This window comes from Zootoca vivipara, chromosome 10, assembly GCF_965207765.1.
Source record: "Zootoca vivipara chromosome 10, rZooViv2.hap1.1, whole genome shotgun sequence".
NCBI lineage: Eukaryota > Metazoa > Chordata > Lepidosauria > Squamata > Lacertidae > Zootoca > Zootoca vivipara.
The window spans coordinates 23,308,202-23,329,368 of record NC_142593.1 but is presented as its reverse complement, the minus strand read 5'-3'; positions in this window follow the sequence as shown (position 1 = coordinate 23,329,368).

Here is a 21,167-nt window from a genome sequence, read left to right as displayed (position 1 = left end):
GTCTGAAATTTTGGGGAGCCGCTACCAGTCAGCATGAAGAATACTGAGGTTGCTGGATCAATTGTCTCAGTATAAGACAACTTCCTATGCTTCCACATACTCAGAAGGTAATATCCACAGTCTGCACTGAGAGCAATTTTGACTGACTGTGGATTCTCTGGCCCTCCCAGCGGCTTTTTCTATCTGGTTTCAAACCATAAAAAGAGCTTGGTTTCTTTGTCCTTCGTTACTAAGGGCAATGAATGCAATGAACACCCTGCTTAGTAGAGGTCTAAAACTGAAGGGGATGAGAAGGTAGAATATGTAATCTGCCAGGATGCTACTAATTAGAGGTTAGCCAGGAGGGCAGCTTCTTTTCATGTCACCTGCCAAAGCTGCAGTAAGGATTCCAAAACAGATAATAACAGAGAATTTTAGTCCATGAAAAGACTAAGGATTTTTGGTGGCAGGACAAAGCAGCCTTGCCTCTTGAGTATATTTGAATGTTCTTTGAGTCTTCCTACTTATAAAGGTTCTGCGTGAATTATCAAGTTACAAAACAGGGACAGACATATTAAAAGCCCTGCACTAAGTTACTGCGGAAGTGACTCCTAATTTCTTTTCAGCCTTTAAGATAAATTCTCCTGCAGACCGCAGTGACTGTATATATATAAGGGATAAGGTGGTCTCTCAAGTAACCTTCTTCCTAGGTGAAAGACCTTTGATTGTGTAGGAAAATGCCCTCCTCAATTCCCTCCAAAATAAATATTTACTTATATTATGTATTATCGCTAGCAGGATCAGATAACAAATTGTCTTGTTCTTTCGGAAGCAGATAGTGAAAATAATCAGAGCTTATCTGCACAAAGTAAGCCAACCGACATTCCCATTATTGCATTCTGTCAGTCAGTGTGCCATATTGAAACTGAGCATCAATATGTTACATTACAATTTCATCATGAGATTATCAGACAAGACAGTAAATTGCAGAATTTCTAAATTAACCGAAAACATTGGATTCATGACACATATCCAAAGAAGGCTAAAACCACTCTCTTTCTCTCCCTCCCTCCCCCCATCACTGTTACAATGATCCCCCGACTATAGAGAGGAGAATCTTGGGACACACGGAGCTCCTTGTAAAATCAAGGTTCTAAAATGCAAGAGGAGACTAGAGATGGTCCTCCAACTTGTGGAGGCTGATGCAACAGTAACAGAAGCGGCAGAGGTAGCAAACTCATTCTGCCCCCTGCATGTTTACTGAATATTATATAGAACACCTAAAGAAGGCTTACGTAGTTACTTTGAACCTGATTGAAGCAGCAGGTTGTATGGTGAAAAGGAATTTTGGGTTGTATCTAACCAAGTTAGGACTTGAGCTTGTACAGTGGAATGTCTCTTCCTCTCTTGATGTGTTCCCCCAACCAGTTCATGGTTTCTCCCTAGCCCTCTAAAGTAGATGGGGGTGGGGTGGCATGATGCACTCATGGAAAGTGGGGAGGCACACAAATTCCACTGCAGAAGCAGAGGCCCTTGCATGAGCCTGTGTCCTTAATATTTTTCTAAGTGATGTATCTATAAATATTTAAAGCTGGGAGAAGTATCTGACTTATCCTTTCAGACCATATATGATTAGGGACTCGGGTGGTGTTGTAGTCTAAACGACTGAGCCTCTTCGGCTTGCCGATTGGAAGGTCAGCAGTTCAAATCTGTGCAACGGAGAGCGCTCCCGTTGCTCTGTCCCAACTTCTGCCAACCTAGCAGTTCGAAAGGACGCCAGTGCAAGCAGATAAACAGGTACCGCTGTGGCAGAAAGGTCAATGGTTTTTCTGTGCACTCTGGTTTCCATCACGGTGTTCCGTTGCAACAGAAGCAGTTTAGTCATGACCTGGAAAGCTGTTTGTGGACAAATGCCAGCTCCCTCGGACTGAAGCGAGATGAGTGCAGCACCCCAGAGTCACCTTTGACTGGAATTAACTTTCCAGGGGTCATTCACCTTTATTTGCCTTTTAGGTACAAACTATCTGCCTTTTGTCATTTCATGAAAATGCATTTGGGGATTGGCACCAAATGGTCTGGCATTTCAAGTTGACAAACATTCACTGGCATTTATGTCACACATGTTTTTGTTGCAGCACAATCCTATTCACACCTACTCAGAAGTAAGCCCCACTAAGCTGTGGAGTTTCCTTCCAGGGATTCCAGCCTAGGTCAGTTGCCCTTTACAGTATGACCAAAACCATATTACAAACACAATCTGTCAAAAATGTGGGATGCTTGAAGAATATGGGATTTGTTAATTCCTGTTCGAAAGGACATTATCTACACTTCTTAAACCAGCTATCCACTGGCTTGTGCATTTCTCTTAAGGTTGTAGCACAGTTTTGAGCAAATAAGGCGTATCAGCACATATAATGAAATGTGAATTTTGAAAGGGATTTTTTTTAAAAAAACAAACAAACCCCACAGATGCTTGCAGAAAGAGAATGAAGCAAAATTAGAGCTAAAAATAAAAGGATGTTGCATGCACCAGAAATTGACAAATTTGTCCATTCCCAACAAAAGCAAATATCAGCAAAAGAGCAATGGAAATAGTCAAATCAAATCACATTGTCACTTTTGCAGTTTAACAGGGTGAAATCTATAAAATTGTTCCTAATCTTAGCAGTTTGTATAGCAAATTGTGTGACCTTAAGAGTAATGTGCCTGTCATTCATATATGATGAAGAGTCAATTGTTTTAAAACACTCACTTGAATAATTACGGAATCCCATTATGGGAGGCATTTAAATTTAAACAAAGTCTGACAGATTATTCACAGTGCGATAAGTCTCTTTGTGAAACAAGTCAGTAAAGAATTATGAAAAATAGAAGGAATTGCAGAAAGCAATGAAACAGCAGTCACTTACTGAAAATTAAACTTAATTTAAGGCATTTATGAATTTTACTTCAGGATGAATCCGTTCACAAAGCAGCCACGTAATTTCTGCTTCACATATTCTCCCTTCATTCTATACCCAGTTTTTGTAATTAGGTTTTGTTTGCATACCATTTTTTTCCCTTCAAGAAAGTGAAATTGCTGGAAGAAATCCTGCGGAAATGGAACTGCAAGCAATTATTCTTACAATTGTTAGCATTATATGCCACTCGCAAAACATTAGAAACCCAGAGCTTTTTAGCTCAGTGAGACGGAGAGCAAGGTTACAGGGCAAGATTGACCATTATTCACCGTGAGCTAGAGAATGGGGCCCGAGGCAAGCAGGGTTCCCTGTGGTGCTGTAATCATCTTAGAGTTCCCCTATGTGGAAAATATCCCCTTCCCCATATAGATCTCCTTTAAAAGTCCTGATGGCTTGAATATGGTTTCTGTTCCCTAATAACAAGCATGTGACGCAAATGCCACGTTCCCAGTTGGAGAAAATGTTAGATTATTAGAAGCTTGTCTATCACAAAGATGCGCTTCAAGGACGAGACAATAAAGGGACAAAGGGGAAAGGGAGGTTTTGTGCCACCCAAGATCCGACACGACAGAGAGAGCTGTCACATTGTCTTGCCTCACCTCAGAATCCATGCTTTTCATTTATTTTCTGTTTATCCAGTCTTTTTTATGAGTGTTTTATAGCGCACAATAAAAATATTCTACGTGTTATGCATAACATTAAAGTACACGACACATTTAAATAGCACACAAAGGGTATGCATTTTACTATGCCTTTTGCTGAAGGCTGCCCATATGGTCAACACTGAGTAATGGATTTATTTTCAGTCAACAGCTACAGTACTAATCCTGATACTTTTGTTCCACCTGTACTGTCAGAGACAGCATGCTTCTGAAGATCAGTTGGTGTAAACGGCAGGATGCGAGACTTCTGGTTGGCCACAGTGGACTTCTGTTTGGTCACAGTGAGAACAGGATAATGGACTAGATGGGTCATTGGCCTAATCTAGCAGGCCCTTCAAAAATGCTTTAACAGTGTTTTGGAATGACAAACAAAAAAATCCGCAAAACCTTGTTATGTCTTTTGCCAGCTGATCACAACTGGGTTTATTAAGCATCAACATCAACTGCTGTGGTGGTCCAGGCATCTTGGCTGATGTCCATTAGTCTGCCTTCCCTGCCATCATCAGGGAACCATCCAACATTGCTACCGGTAGTTGTAGGGAGATATAAGATGATGGCAATCCAGCCCCAATTGAAAAATGCTGCCTCTGCTTGAGAAGAGTACATGGGTGGAGGTGATAAATGACTGGTGGCTGCAGTATCACTGGGGACAAGGGTCCAAAGTTGGAGGGCAGCCATGGAAGAGGTGCCATGGATCTCCGGAACGAATTAAGTTCTTAACCAGAGGTACCTTTTGACTCCTGATGAAATGATGTAAAGGAAAGACACAGGCGAAAGAGCTGATTTTGGGTTTTAATGATGGAAACTGGGAATCTAGTTGCATTGGAGGAATATACTCTGCCAACTGCTAACACTTTGTGGACTACATAGACTGTTGTGCGTTACTGCCTTTGTGAAGGGAAAAACATCAATGTACCCTTGACCTTGGAAACTGTAAAGGCCCTCTGGACTAGTGAAGAAACCAGATTATTTGGCTGACAGGGAGATTTGGAGCTTGATACTTGCTCCCTGATGTGTCAAGATGCATCATGAATTTCTACATAAGAACACTCTTCTCCAATTCATATTATCTGGACAGGTTTTGTGTACAATATGGGGTTCTAAACTGATTTTCTCGACATTTGGATAAGTTTTGTCACTTTGAATAAAGTACAACAGCATATTGTCGGGACATACAACATTCTTGGGAAGAGAATGTGCTCTCTCTCCTAGTTTCAATTAAGTTATAAAGATGCATACATTGCTGTTCAATTTATGAATTTCGTGTGTGCATACAGGATCCCTTGAGTGAGCCAAAGGTTAGCAGAAAATGAGAATGGCATGTTGCAAAAAATTTCTCTGTGTAGGCTAAATTTTCACGATTTTTGCCTATTTCTAGAGACTAATCGCACAAGATGAGAAGTTTGAAATTCACAAAGCTGATTCTGAATACCACATCCCACTTTACTTTCTACAGGTGCAAAGTGACTCCTGGAAGCTCTGTCTGCACATATACATACCATAGCTGCCAAGTTTTCCCTTTTCTCACGAGGAAGCCTATTCAGCATAATGGAATTTCCCTTTAAAAAAGGGATAACTTGGCAGCTATGATACATACATGGCAAGCATTCTACTAGATCTGTGAAAGCCTAGCAGCTATCTGCCATCAAACTGTTCATGGGCTGGTGAGAAGCCAGGTTTGATTGCTTTTTTTTTTGCAATAGACATTGCTATGTGTGCATAGTCACTTGGAGGTATTTTTTGGGGGGTGGGAGTGGGAATTCCATGTCCACAAAAATAATTGAAGAAACGGTCCTCAGCACATGAAGCGTAAATCATCTCAAGCTGGGCACACAAAAGATGAAGCAAAGAGGATTAGCGAACATCTTTTTCAATCTCCTTAAGATACTATTGGATGTGTACAAAATGCTATTGCATATGGCTGCCGTTAATCTTGGGTAAACATATTACAAATAAATCCATTTTTTGCCAACTGTGGAACGTAACATTTTGGAGCTCCAAAGTGTAGCTGATAAGAAAGGCCTCTATTAGCTTTTAAATTACCATTGTCAATGAAACTGATGTAGTGTGGAGTGAAAGAAACATTATATAATGCAAATGATTAGAGCTACCATATATCAAATGTGTGTATTGTGGCGCAAAGGACTTATTAGTCCCATATCGTGTAATTGAATGTGTTCACAGAAGTGCTGAAAATGATGAGAAAAATACTGTTTGGGGAATAAGGCATGAAAGTGAAAAGTTTGCATAAAACAGAATTGTATCAGCACATTATTGTTTAAACGAAGTATATCAGGGAATGGCTAAATACAAAACAAACACAGTATTAAGCATTAAATTACAGCCTATACGCATGTCAGTGCCACATACAAATAATCAGGCAAATGATCAAACCTGAGATAATTCCAATTATTAACACAATTTAAAATCAATACTGTATCATTTCTTTCTTTTTTGATATACATGCATTTAAAATATGTTTATATTATAGTGTCAGTGGACAAAATTAAATAAATATTCTCTGCACATAAACAGGAGAGAGATATAGGTTTTGAGGCCATTGGGAAATTTCTCTAAATCAATTTTTTTACACTTGAGCTCACAATGCTTAAAGGAGGTAACAAAAAGGGTTCTTTAAAAGTATGATAGATGCATTATTTCCCCCCTGTAAGGGCCTTAATATTTTTCAGAACCCTATAATCAGAGAAATGTCTTGCTGCATGCTGTATATCTAATTCAAGAGAAGCTTTTCTAGATGGATGAATATTCACCTTATGTGTTTATTTTGTGTTGTTTTTAAACTTACATTCAGAGGGTTTTTTTTAGTACTGTTTAAAAATCTATTTTTAGCGTAGGTTTGTAAAACCTATCATTAAAACATATCTAAAAGGTGACCACTGCTGCTATTATTAATAATGATAATTATCAGCCAAATCAGGCTCCCAATTTGTAGCATTTTATCTATAAGACTGCCCTGTATCTTCACTGTTCCTAAGGAGGTTTTAGAAAAATTGAAATATATTGGGCACATGGTCAAATTCTTGTGCAATTAAGATATAAGATCAGTGAAGCTCTTGAATATAGTTATTTAGTTACTTCTTCATTTGACCAGTTAGCCAGCATGTGCCACCACTGTTCTGCTAAGCAGAGAGAATGGTTCATGGGGTATCAACTACTATCAGAGAAGGTATCTGGCAAATGTAGCAAGATTGGGAAAGGGATAAGTTAAACACTTTTAAGGCCAGTGGGAGAAATTTGAGCCAAAGGTGGGACAGGCAGTGCAATCTCATGGCTCTCAATTTCTTTTATTGTGTGTCCTGCTTTTAAAATATCCTTCCCCGCCAACCTTGAATTAGCAACGGTGGTGGCTTCTAAAAGTTGTTAGGTGTTCCAAATGGTTTTTTTAAATTCTTCTTAAATGTTATTGAAATTATTTAATTGTATTTTAGCATTTCGATGTTTGCCACTTGAGGCTTGTTTGGGAAGAAGAGCAGGGCAGAAATCTAACAAATAACAAATGTTTTGTTTTTTAAGTGTGTTGGGTTGGGTTGTTTTGCCTTATTTTTTTAGCTTGCATTTGTATCTTATTTTGTACTATGCTGATTTTATGTGAGCTGCCTTGAGTACTTTAGTACTTTTTGTGCAAAGGCAGGGTATAAATGGATAGTAAGAGTAAGAGTAATAATAATTCCACAGTTTCTGACCTTGGCATATTTGCACATGACCATTTGCTATGATGCTTGTCACACTCGATGTGGAGACTTCCCCCACCTAATACGTTTAATGGACAGCATTTGCTTGCAGAAATCTTTGTGTTTGCCCTTTAAAGCCCTGGATTTAGAACCAAGGCATGTGCTTATTAATGGATCGTTTCAGTTTTCTTATATAATGTAACCAAAATAATCATTGAAGTATGCTTAGAACCTTGCACCAGTTTCATGAGCTCAAGGGGGCTTGGGTTTCTCATACAGAAGCTACCTTTGCCACAGAACAACACACTTTGGGAACTGAGGTACAGTGGTACCTCTGGTTAAGAACTTAATTCGTTCCGGAGGTCTGTTCTTAACCTGAAACTGTTCTTAACCTGAAGCACCACTTTAGCTAATGGGGCCTCCCGTTGCTGCCGCGCCCCCAGAGCACGATTTCTGTTCTTAACCTGAGGTACTATTTCTGGCTTAGCGGAGTTTGTAACCTGAAGCGTTTGTAACCCGAGGTACCACTGTATTAAAGAACCTGGCTTCTCCCAAAGAATTATGGGAACTGTAGTCTACCCTGTCACAGAGCTGCAATTATCAGCACACTTAGCAAACTACTATTCTGTTTATTCTTTTTGGAGGGCATTAAATGTGTTTTAAATGTATGGTGTGGCTGTAACCATAGTATTAGGTACATGTGTCTGCTAATTCAGCTAAACAAATCATCCGGCGCATGCCTAAGCCCTTGGGAGCATTTAAAGTAGTTTTTTTGATGTTCCAAGCCATTTTATAGCACTTGCATCCTTTCTTATCCCGTTCTCTTTTCCCTCACGCTAGCAGTAGTTTCTAGTTTATGGACTTCCAATAATAATAATAATAATAATAATAATAATAATAATAATAATAATAATAATAATAATTTATTATTTATACCCCGCCCATCTGGCTGGGTTTCCCCAGCCACTCTGGGCGGCTTCCAACAGAAAAATGAAATAAAATAATCTATTAAACATTAAAAGCCTCCCTAAACAGGGCCGCCTTTAGATGTCTTCTAAAAATCTGGTAGCTGTTTTTTTCTTTGACATCTGATGGGAGGGCATTCCACAGGGCGGGCACCACCACCGAGAAGGCCCTCTGAATAAAACTAAAACTCAACAAATGATTACTCAAAGAAACATAATAGGTTTAAATTTCCCCAAAGAAACTTTCATATAGAAAAGACATAATATCTCTAAATAACCTCTAAATAAAGAAAACCTTGACGAGGTGCCGGCTAAGTGACTCGTTTCACTGGAAAATCTCTATCTCTTTCCTAGCAGTGTAATGGCTCTTGGAACTATAATCAGAGCTGGGCCATTGAAGAAGTGCAAACAATGAGTTGCTCTGTGGGCCATGGCTCTACCAGGTTTCAAAGGTGTATGGTGGATCCTGCAAGGAATGTGTCTCTGCACAGTGACTGGCTGGATCGAGATGTAACATGTGAAACAAAAACCTAAGATTTGGTTACTTAGAAAATAAGAGGCTGTCCAAAAGCAATGCCATGCATATACATACAGGCTACATACCCACTTTTGCATCGACACACATCCATGTTAACTGCTACTAGCGATGAAACCAATGTCATTCCATCATGGCAGCTTTCCAGCCTTAACTACTGCTTGTTTAATAGTTCTCTAACAGCCTTCCCTATTGATTGCTTGTTTACCTTTTCCCTCCCCACACTCTACATTCTCAATCTTGCCTTATTTGATCAATCAGGCATACATAAACTGTCCTGGCAGTAACCCACAAATAACCTTGATTGGCAGCAGCAAGTCATAACCCACTTTATATTCACATTATTTTCTTTTTTTTACATCCCGATATCAATAGTGCCTTAACTGCCGGCATGTACACAAGTTCATTTGCAATTCTACTAGAGCAATTCATGCCACTGCGGTCAAGGGTATGCTGTTATTTCCATTTTAAAATCCTTTGACATAGTTCAACAGGTGCAAATTGGCTTCAGGCTCAAAGATGCCGCGAAGGGTTACAGGATGAAAACATCTTTTGGGCAGCCTTGCTGACTAATTGGATACATCTGCGTCCCAAAGGTAGGGCAGGAAATAGCACATATATTTTAATGTGATCCAATAGCTACTGTGTGAAATGATGTTATACAGCTGCTAAATGACTTGCATCTTAAACAGTTCTGCCTTAATCCACCAATATACTTAGGCACACATAGGGTGTGATGCACACTTACCAGACAGGAAGGCTCATTGGATTCAGTGGGGCTTACTTTTGAGTAGACTTGCATTGGTTTGTACCCTTAAGCCTGACTGAAATCCACTAACACTTGACTTATGGGCATATTTGATCAAACCCACTGAGAGAGAATCACAGCACCCATGCATTGGAAATAGTGGGTAAAATCTAGTCCTACTGTCCCATTCCATTTTGATCAAACAGAGACTTATAAAAAAGAGTAGAGGGTGTTGTCTTTTATTCCCTCCCCCCCCCCCATAACCTGCAGCACCTCCGCCACCTTCCACACTGTTCTGGAAGGTTCCCCAATTCTCTGGAATTTGTTTTGGGGGGCTGAGGAGGTTGCAGCAAGAAGGGGAAATAGGATGGTGGTGATGAGGATAAAATTAGATTAAATTTCTATACTGCCATCCATCTGATGATCACAGGGTGATTAAAAATATAAAAATACAAACGTACATAACATAGTAACAAGCAATAACAATACCATCACCACCACCAATTAAAAAAAACAAACATAGATAGATTAATTCACCAAAGGCTTGGGGCAAGATGAAAGTTCTTGTGTGGTGCCTAGAGATATGTAACAAAGGTGTCATGCGAGCTTCCCTCGGGAAAGCATTCCACAAACAGGGAGCCACCACAGACAAGACCCATTCTCTGTTGCCACTCTCTGGACCTCTCATGAAGGAGGCAGACAAAGAAGAGCCTCAGATTATGATCATAGGGTCCAGGTTGGTTCATATGGGGAGAGACGGTCCTTGCTTCCCTCCCTCTTCCATTACTGGACACCCCCACTGGATCAAAAGCCAGTCCATGGGTGGAAGAACAGTACTGGACTTCACCCAACAACTGTCTATCTAAAGGGGCTAGATTGTCACAAATCCTACTTTCATCGAAACGTTTGCTGGATTAGTGTTCCTGGGGATAGGTTATGAGGCATACATAAAAGGTAAAGGGGCCCCTGACCATCAGGTCCAGTCGTGTCCAACTCTGGGGTTGTGGCGCTCATCTCGCTCTATAGGCCGAGGGAGCCGGCGTTTGTCCACAGACAGCTTCCGGGTCATGTGGCCAGCATGACAAAGCTATAACTTGTGAGCAGAATATGCATAGGTTTGGGTTGCAAGATGTGTGTAGGGCTTGTGTTTGTCTTCTAAGAAAAAAAGACTGCAAGGGGTCAAGGGGTGAACTCACAGATCTCTTACCCTGAGACAGATGCCCTGACAAGAATGACTCTTGAATGCCAGCTAGTCATACTCAGGCATTTTTTTGCTTTCAGGCTAATGCCTCCTGGTCCGCTGACCCTGGTACATTCAGGTCTGAAGAGGGAAACAACTGTTTCCACAATGGCTACTCCATGTGATCAGATGTCCTGTACAATTAGCACTCTCAGTGATGTGCACTGAGGAAACACAAGTTTGACCTGCTTCCCATTCAGGTCTTCATTGGGTGCACAGAGAAGGGGCAATAATGTCTGAATGTGGCTGAGAGATACAACCTCCCCTCACCTAAACATTAGCGGACGTGTGGAGTGGAGTGTGTGAGTCATTTCACTGTGGTTACTCTGTGAAGAACCCTTTAGTGACACATTCTGTATCTACCCCTTAAAACTAACAAATTGCCATTTAAATGGTAATGTTTTTACTGGAAAACTACCCCCATAATTCTACTATGACTGTTTGAAACCCAAAGCTATCATACCTGATGCATGTTTCTACATTAGGATCATAAGCAATGTGGATTGATTTTCATAGTTAAATTCTGGCTGCAATCCTATATACACTTTCTGGGGAGTAAGTCACATGGGGTTCCATGAAGCTTACTTCTGTGAGACATGTATAGGCTTACACTGTAAAGAAAGAAAGAATACAAAAAATTGAAGAACCATAGAGAAAAGTCATATAACAGAGGCAAGTACTTACTGAAAGTTGTAAGATGAAACCAGTGAGCCATTTTACCAGCAACCTTTTTTATGATTTTGCACCTGTCTTTAAGTTTAATAGCAAGAAAAATAATACAAGTAGTTGCCTCATATTAACTGCTGAAAGTTAAGGGTGAAAACTAATATTTGTATTTCCAAATTTAATCTCGTGTAAAATGTATTGGCAAGCACTCTCTCTTTCCCCCTCATCTCCCCCTTCCAAACAGAGATCAATAATGAGCACATAAGCTGATTTAAACAAGCTGGTAGGAATGACAACATTTCCTTTCCATTTTTATGCATCCTACGGGGCAGGATTTTAAAAAGGAAACTGGCAGATCTTTCTTCTATGTGACTCTCTAGCAGTTGTTCCATAGTTAAAGCTAGTGAGAAAGTTTCCACTGTAAAATTGTACAACTTTCTTAAAAGAAGTGGGTGGGTGGGGGGGGAACTTTTTGGCAGAAAAGGGAATGCCTGAAGTTGATAAAAGGAAATAATATGCACTGTATTCAGAGTACCAGTTTTGGAAATTCATTGTCTGCATTTCAAGCTTACTGATGGGTGTTATACCTCATCAGTGGGGTAGAGCAAGTAGGCTGCATTCTGGAATGAAGTTGAAATGGGGGCAAAACCTGAATTTTACAGCAGATGCTGGTGTCACCAAAATCAAGTCACAAGTCAGACCCTCAACGTGTGCTTAACTGTACCTCTCTGCTCTGTAAAGTGCTCCATAGTATTTCAGTTGAGTAAAATGTACCCACTCCTCTAAGCAGTGACTGTTCTTTCCTCCCACAGACAGAAACCCCATGAGGAATGCAGTTGTCTCTGCATTGCAATATACAGTGGTGCCTCGCAAGATGAAATTAATTCGTGCCGCGAGTCGCTTCGTCTAGCGATAATTTCGTCTTGCAAAGCGCGGGTTGCCGTGGGAAAAAAAAAACCCACCGAAAAACTTCGTTTTGCAAAGTGCGGCCATGGAAAACTTCGGCTTGCGAGTCACCAAAAACATCGCAAGATGCTTTCATCTAGCGAGTTTTTCGTTGCGCGAGGCATTCATCTTGCGAGGTACCACTGAACAGCCCTTGTCTCTGGCAACACATACACTCAAAATGACACACAGTTCACGGGTTTTTTTAGAAACAGAGAAAAGCAGGGGGATGAAAATGTATATGAGCCCCAAACCAGTGTGAACTAATGGCTCCCCCACAATTTAACATATTACTAAAGTCTATCTGTACTTAACCCATGAAGCACCTTCATATTTTCCAGTCAATCCAAGAGTTGATATGGTGCTTTCTGTTGTTGCCATGTGACTTCCAAATCTCTGTCCTTCTTATGGAAACCATATTTATCCTCTAACAAGGATGTGAAGGGGTCAGTGCTAAGCTCAGTTGGTTTTGATATTCCCAGCACAATGGATTGGGTCCACTATGGGGTGGGGGATGGGGGGGTGCCACTTGACAAGCCACCGTTTTCAATGACAGACTCAGCTCCTATGTTCCTGCAACAGAATCTTTTCTTTAATAACAGGGGTTGAAATATTTTGACCAAGAAGCAAGTAATTGGCTACTTGAACTTTCCTGCTGCAAGTGGGAAACACATTCTTCCTCACCTCACCGGTTCTGCCTAAAGTGGATTACTTCAATATTGTTCGATGAGAACTGTTGAAAACTAGGGATGAGGAGAAATTTTATTCAGTAAAGGGAAACTGACTAAATTTGGACTTTCCAAAACATAATGCAAACCGAAGCAGAGATCCTTTGAAATGTGCACTTCTTATAATTCTGCAGTGCAGTTCTTCAGCAAAGTAATGTTTACAAAAATACATTACTAGGGTAAAGTCTGTGTAGAACGCATATATTAGTGATAAGAACATGCAACAATGCATTGTAAGGGAAAACCACTTTACAAAAATATGTACGTATAATAGGTCAAATCACATATAAAATGGGTTTATTAGGAGAAATTGATCAACTATTTTGATCAGGTCCTTCTTTTGGGCTTTCCATAGGCACCTGATTGGCCACTGTGAGAACAAGATGCTGGAGGGGTCAGTGGCCTGATCCAGAAGGCTCTTCTTATCTTGTGTTTGTAAAAGTCTGCTGAATATTCATAAGGATCTTTTTTAAACAAAAAATGCAAATTGCTGCAGAAATGTGTAGAACTGAAATTAAGATTGGACAGAGGAGAAACATACAGACCCAGTTATGACCGATCCATCCAGGCCTACGGGAAAACAAAAATACCTGCGCTGTAAAAGCATTGTCTCATTCATGCTGGAAACAAGACTTTGCTTATGACTCAGTAAGGTGCATGATTTAGTCATCTAGATTTGTTTATTTTTTAATGCATTTGCTAATACTTAACCCATTCTTCCTTCAGACACTTATCCAGGCACTGACTAATCCGAGAGACCAACTGCTTTGAGAATCCAATATCATTGTATGGCTCCTTCTTGCGGCCTTCTGGAAAACTCTTTCCAGAGACAGGCATTTCCCATCTCAGTAATATCACATCATGCAAGCAGACTATTACAATTGCACGCATTAAACTCTAAGATTCAACCACACTACTCTGGAAACTAAGATAACCATAGTTTAACCCTTTGGTCATCATGCCTTTCTTTACACCAAAAATAATGTTTCAAAAGTTCAGCACAACTCCCAATCTCTGCTGAGCTGTGGCAAGAGCCCAGAGGGATTCCAAGTACTCACCCAGGGTCTGTGTTCCTTTGAGAATCAGGATGCAGCGGAGACTGTTGTAGCTTTAAGAAATATGATTTATTCACATATTTACACCTGAGTTTGGCTGGAGAGAGTCCAGTTCTTACAGCACAGTCGTCTTAAGACGGATTTGTTCTCCATAGTGGTGTAGCACTGAAATCCAAGGCATCTCTCCCACTGCCCAAGATGGATCTCTGTCTTTTACCTCCCTCCTCCTCCTCCTCCTCCTCCTCCTCCTCCTCCTCCTCCTCCTTCTTCTTCTTCTTCCCAGTACACCTTGATAAAGACACCCCTTTGCAACAATAATCTACTCAGCATACACCCAGTGAAACTAATGGACCTTAATTAGACATACCTATTCATTATGGCGGGTCTACTCCAAGTATGACTAACACTGGATGCAATGCAATACCAAACCTCACTGAAGTTAAGGTCCTCTTCCTATCTTATCTGCAATCCTCAGACTTTATCCTGGCCCATTAGGGAACTGAAAGATATACACATCATCTAGTATTGAAGCACAGCAAGATATATTGACAACACATGGAAATATTCAAGGGAGAAGCTTGAAGGTTTGGACTAGTGTTGTGGCAATGTGCTTGCAGCCCTAGGAACTGCCTAGAAACGGGAAGAAAAGAATGATTTTAGGTGGTGTCTTAAGCTGCAATCTGACATTGAGATTCCGACTTTTGAAACACAGCAACACAAACAAGGATCAACATCCAATCACACGAAAGCTGCATAACGTAAAACACATGTCTGCCCTAATCATTTTTGAACCCTTTAACTCTTGAGCAAATTCTCGAGAAAAGTGCTCCGTGTGAACAAAGGAAATTATAGATAAAAGTTTGGCTTTTTGAAAGAAAGAAAGAAAGAAAAGAAAAGAAAAGAAAGAAGACAAATGTAATGGTTTGCATTAATGCTGGCCCAAATGAAAGTCACATGTTCTCCTTGAAAGTGAGGTTGAAAAAATGTCCTAGAGGTGACAAAATGCAAGAAGAAAACTAGGGCAGGTTTTCAAATGTGAGAGGCATGTTGCTAAAGGCTGCATAAGATAAGATTCTTTGGAATTTTTTTTAGTATAAGGATGCACCACCCCTTTGGGAAGTTTATATTTGCTAGCCTTGGGGCACTGGACCATGTGCACCCCCCCCAAAAAAAAAAAATTGTCTCATGCATACTAAAAACCGCACCACATAGAAGAGGTAGACGAGGGTCACTTAAAGGAATTGAATCTTTGGTATTATTGCAGTGATAGATCCTTCCCTTTTAATCATGCCTGATAGGGTAGAAAGCAATGGTGCTTTGACGTTCACGCTGAATTGCTCTTACCTCACCTACTTAATTTCCTAATGCACACTAAGCAGCCATCTAGCAGTATGTGGCTCCTGGACATTTCTTGCTTGCTTGACCTCCTTACATTTAAATGAGTAGCTCCATTTAAAAAGCAAACAACTCCTCTTGTTCCATTTAGCAATTCATATCCTGCCCTGATTTCTTCCTCCTTCCACACCCAGCGGCAAGTCTCCTAACCACTATTGATAAATTAAAACAATAACAACCCATTGTCCTCACACCAACATGGAAGGGTACACTCTGAAGCACTTGACGGTATAACCCTGTTAAATAGCCTAAAGGCTTAAAAATGTAAAATTATCCAGCATGGGCACCAGTTGTTGTGCAAAGGGAGCATTGCAATGTTAGTCGGTTAATTATGCAAAACATTTGTGTAACTTCCTTCATCAAAGCAGATGTGAGGGCAGTTAAAGATATATATGCTTAAGGCTGCGGGGGCGGGGGGGGGAGAAGGGGGGAGAGAGGTTAGACCAGCAGCTGAAATATCAGTCAACAATATTTAAAAGCCTGAAAAAGATTTTTGCCTGGTGCCTAAAGGAAAGCCCAGTAAGCTTCCTGGAAGAGGACATTGCCTAAACAGGGCAAAAGAAGGGAAACACAAGCACTCTGAAAATTTTAACAGTGAAAAAATGTGATCTGAAAGAATTATCCCACTTAGAATCTGAGCAGTTGCATTCTGCATTAACTACCGGTATAGTAGCTTTTAGCCCAGCCTTCACTAACCTGCTTCTCTCCAGGTTGTATAGTCCAAAACATATGGAGAATAGCAGGTTGGCCCATATGTCTGCTCAGACTGAATGCCAGGAGCTAACAGTCAATTCAATGGGCAATGTGAAGTCACCTCCCTTCTTGTGGACCTTTAAATTGGACAGGAGACCTTAGGAATCATAGAAACATTGAATTGTACAGTTGGAAGGGACCTCAAGGGTCCTCTACTCCAACCCCCTTTCAGCTGTCTTTTCACATTCCTTCAAACAGAAGACTGTCCTCTGTTAAGTTGGTCATGTGGCCCCAATCCAATGTCATGAAGATCTCTGGTGTTGGTTCCTCTGTTGTAAAGAGCTAGGCTCCAGCAGCTCCATCCTGCTGGAGGATCATAGATGTCAGTCTTAGTTACCTCAGAGGTCTTGAATAAACAAAGAAGGTCTAAGACATGCATATACAGTGGAACCTCGGTTTATGAACACCTCGGTTTATGAATTTTTGGTTTACGAACGCCGCAGACCCATCTGGAACGGATTAATTCACTTTCCATTACTTTCAATGGAAAAGTTCGCTTCAGTTTATGAACAGACTTCCGGAACCAATTACACCCATGCTTCGGGTTAAGTACGCTTCAGGTTGAGTACTCCACAGACCCGTCTGGAATGGATTAATCCACTTTCCATTACTTTCAATGGGAAAGTTCGCTTCAGTTTATGAACAGACTTCTGGGACCAATTGTGTTCATAAACCGAGGTACCACTGTACTATTCTGCTGTAAAAAGTAGAAAGGGAAATCATTTGAAACAAAGAGAGAGAGAAAGAAACAGAAAAAAGCTTTCCCCATGCAATGGGAAAAAGATTGCCTTACTTCACTTAAATTGTTTTTAGCTTTCAGCAATAATTTGTCTACCTTCTAACTGTCTGCATCATCCAGCGAATGCATGAAAAAGGAACAGAGCTGCCACAATGTCCCAGCAGGGAAGAAAGTGAATGTCAAAAGCAATTGATAATCAGCAAAAAGCAAGGCCAAACTCCTTCCTTATTAACACATTGTGCTTAATATTCACCTAGGTCAAGCACAGTCTTTCAGCAACAAAAGGAGGCAGGAAGTGATATGCAAAAAATATGGGCAAAATATAATGGAGGAGTGGTATAATGTTTCACCCACACTCATCATATACCAGATGTAACATTATGGGAGATCAGGCTGCAGGGAGTATAACCACAGGGCTGATGGTGTGTGTGTGTGTGTGTGTGTGTGTGTGTGTGTGTGTGTGTGTGTGTGTGTGTGTGTGGCAGAATGTGTGCTATTTATTACTAGGCTTCTGTTGTACTTAGATTATTAATTATTTTATTCTGGTGAACAGTGCCGTCCTATACATGTCCACTTTGAAGTACATTTTCTTAGTTCAGTGGGGTTCATTCCTGGACATTTGGCTATATGATTGCTGCCTGAGACTGCATTTTGAGATAGTGCAGCTTCCATTGCTTCAGAAAATTTACAAGAGAAATGTGCTTCTCATCAGTTTTCCCATGCAGTGGAATCATTTCACCATATAAAATATTAATCCGCACAACCTTTAAGTTTAAAGGAGGTATTGATTCAGCAATTACCTCTCTTCTCTCAGTAAACATTCCAGACTGAAGTTCTCAGTTGCTCGCACACATTACGTTTCCTCTTTGTGAGGAGGGCACTAAAATATTGCACTAAGCGTTTCCAGGCAAACAGTCTCCTCAAATGGCAAAAAGACACTTAATAGCTCAGTGTCAAAGTTTGATCCGCCAGACACTCATCTCCCCTCAAGCTCAAATCCAAGTTAGAAACATGTGAAGTTGCCTTACTCCGATTCCACCGAGCTCATTATTCCACATAGTCTACCAGTAACAATCCTCCAAGGTTCTGACAGAGATCATTCCCAGCACTACACAGATGTCAGAGTTTGAATCTGGAACCTTCTGGAAGCAAAGCATGTGCTCTCCTACTGCACTTCCCCTTCACAGCAGAGTTGGTTTGAGGAAAGGTCTTTTAAGAAATGGACCAAAAAATATTCTATTGATTAAATTCAGGGAATTCTTAATTTAAGGAAATTGTGTAGTAATTCCATCATACGCGACTTGTTAACAGAAAACAAAAACAATTGCAAATATTGGGTCTTCTTATTTAACAAGTTCTATGACTTTTCATTAATTTAATAATTTGTATTCCTACTTCTTAACTGAAACAGAACAACTGCCTATTTTAACTTTGTTTTATGTCTTTTCTCATTATCATAATGGATACCATTAAACAGCCAATCCTATTTTAAACTAATTTGCATCAGCCTTAATGTGATTCGGAACCTTTAAGGATTATGGATATACAATGGAACCTCGGTTTATGAACACCTCGGTTTATGAATTTTCGGTTTATGAACGCCGCGGACCCATCTGGAACGGATTAATTCATTTTCCATTACTTTCAATGGGAAAGTTCGCTTCAGTTTATGAACGCTTCAGTTTATGAACAGACTTCCGGAACCAATTACACCCATGCTTCAGTTTATGAACGCTTCAGTTTAAGTACTCCGCGGACTCATCTGGAACAGATTAATCCACTTTCCATTATTTTCAATGGGAAAGTTTGCTTCAGTTTATGAACGCTTCGGTTTACGAACACCACGGACCCATCTGGAACGGATTAATCCACTTTCCATTACTTTCAATGGGAAAGTTCGCTTCAGTTTATGAACGCTTCAGTTTAAGAACCCTGCGGACCGTCTGGAACAGATTAATCCACTTTCTATTACTTTCAATGGGAAAGTTCGCTTCAGTTTATGAACGCTTCAGTTTATGAACAGACTTCCGGAACCAATTACACCCATGCTTCAGTTTATGAACGCTTCAGTTTAAGTACTCCGCGGACTCATCTGGAACAGATTAATCCACTTTCCATTATTTTCAATGGGAAAGTTTGCTTCAGTTTATGAACGCTTCGGTTTACGAACACCACGGACCCATCTGGAACGGATTAATCCACTTTCCATTACTTTCAATGGGAAAGTTCGCTTCAGTTTATGAACGCTTCAGTTTAAGAACCCTGCGGACCGTCTGGAACAGATTAATCCACTTTCTATTACTTTCAATGGGAAAGTTCGCTTCAGTTTATGAACAGACTTCCGGAACCAATTGTGTTCATAAACCGAGGTACCACTGTATTTTGATTCTCATTAGGTTCTGACAATCAAAATGCATGTTAAAAAAAAAGAGACAAGGAAGGAAGGAGCAGGGTTTTCAGTCATAGTTATATTTTTATCGTTTTATTTCTGTGGAAGAAAAGCATAAGTGATTAAGAACTTTATGCTTTTTATAAGCAAGTCTTCAGTAGTTGTTTTTTTTAAAGAGTTCTATCAATATTATCCAATCAACCAGGTATCATGTTATTTCTATGGAATATTTTTATTGATTCCAGTGATCCAAGCATGCTGCTCTGAACCTGAGTTCAAGCAGTCCATGATGGTGAAATTTTTTTGGCTCTTTGTCACCACACAGGTGTATGATTCAAGAAGAAGTCAAGAGCTGAGGAACATGGTTCTCTGAAAATTTACAAGGAAGGGAGGCTATATTGGAAAAAGCCTGCGGTATTAGTGCTCCAAAGCATTCAATCTCGCATCTTTATGGTTCTATAGAGGCTGCCTTGAGAGGGCTTTGCATAAAAGGTGGCCTAAAAATACCGCAGTAAACAAAATAAGGCTCTTCTGAGCTTGAAATGTCAACCTTGGGGCTAAATATCACAAGGAGGGCTAAAATAGCTGTTCCATGCTGGATCCAGCTGGAGCCTGGGCAACAATTGACAGATAATAACACTGCCCTACTGAGGTGCTTTGATAGGACCCAGAGAAAAGCAAATGGAGGGAACATAATTGTCAGTTGCAATGACTATTTGCTGCATCCATACCTTAAGAACTGAAAGAACCATTAATATATTACAAAGCACCTCTCTAGTACAGTAAATTATATATTTTGGAGACATCTGCAGTGGAGTTTGTGGGCAGGTGGATCAGAAGTAAGCACTTAGCTGAGCATTCAGAGACACTAAATTGGTGAAAGGGGCTTCCATTTACTCAACTTTTAGGGCTATGAGACCTGGAAGCAAGAAAAGGGATCCATTTGGATCTAAGGAGGTTAATATACCTTGAGTTGCACAACTCAAGAGGGGTTGTGACTCAGAAGGTCTCCCTCAACACCTTTGAAGGTATGGGCAGATGGGAAGAAGATAGGCAACATGCTACTTTCTTCTAGGGGTGGGTAAGTCTTTGAGGTTTTTGCACTCATGGCTCTTTTATTTCTATATTGTCCCGAGCAGATACCTCTTATGTTTAAAGTTAATAACACTGTGCCCGTAGTTTTCCCAATGACACATGCCTTGCCTCTTATTTTCTGGGTTGTGGGCTTGAAAGTGATGTAAGGACTGAATTATCTATTAATGAACTAATTTCTATTCTAATAAGAAAGAAAACTCTTTCCGAAACACATTCTCCAGTTTTTCTTCTCCTTCCGCCATTACTTTCCACCTCTCACCTTTTCTCAGGACACTTAGTTCCTTCGGAAGAAAAGTCAAGTCCTATATAGGTCAATGTGGTCTTCATTATGCTGGAGTAATCCTACTGGGGAATGCAGAGAAGCAGTTGAGAACAGAAACAGCCCTAAGTGATAGAATGAGCAATTTCTAAGGTCCATGGACATAATTTCAGATCATGCTTTTTTTTTTTTAAGTGATATATGTGAAAAATAGTTCGATTTCTACATATCATTTCATTATTCTTATGTGCACTCTACTGGCTCAGCCTTACTGAAGGCAAGTGAGTGAGACTCTTCAAAAACTTGTTTCTATCAATACTGTTTTACACGATTCAACTAAAAGCTGTGATTAATATGCCTTT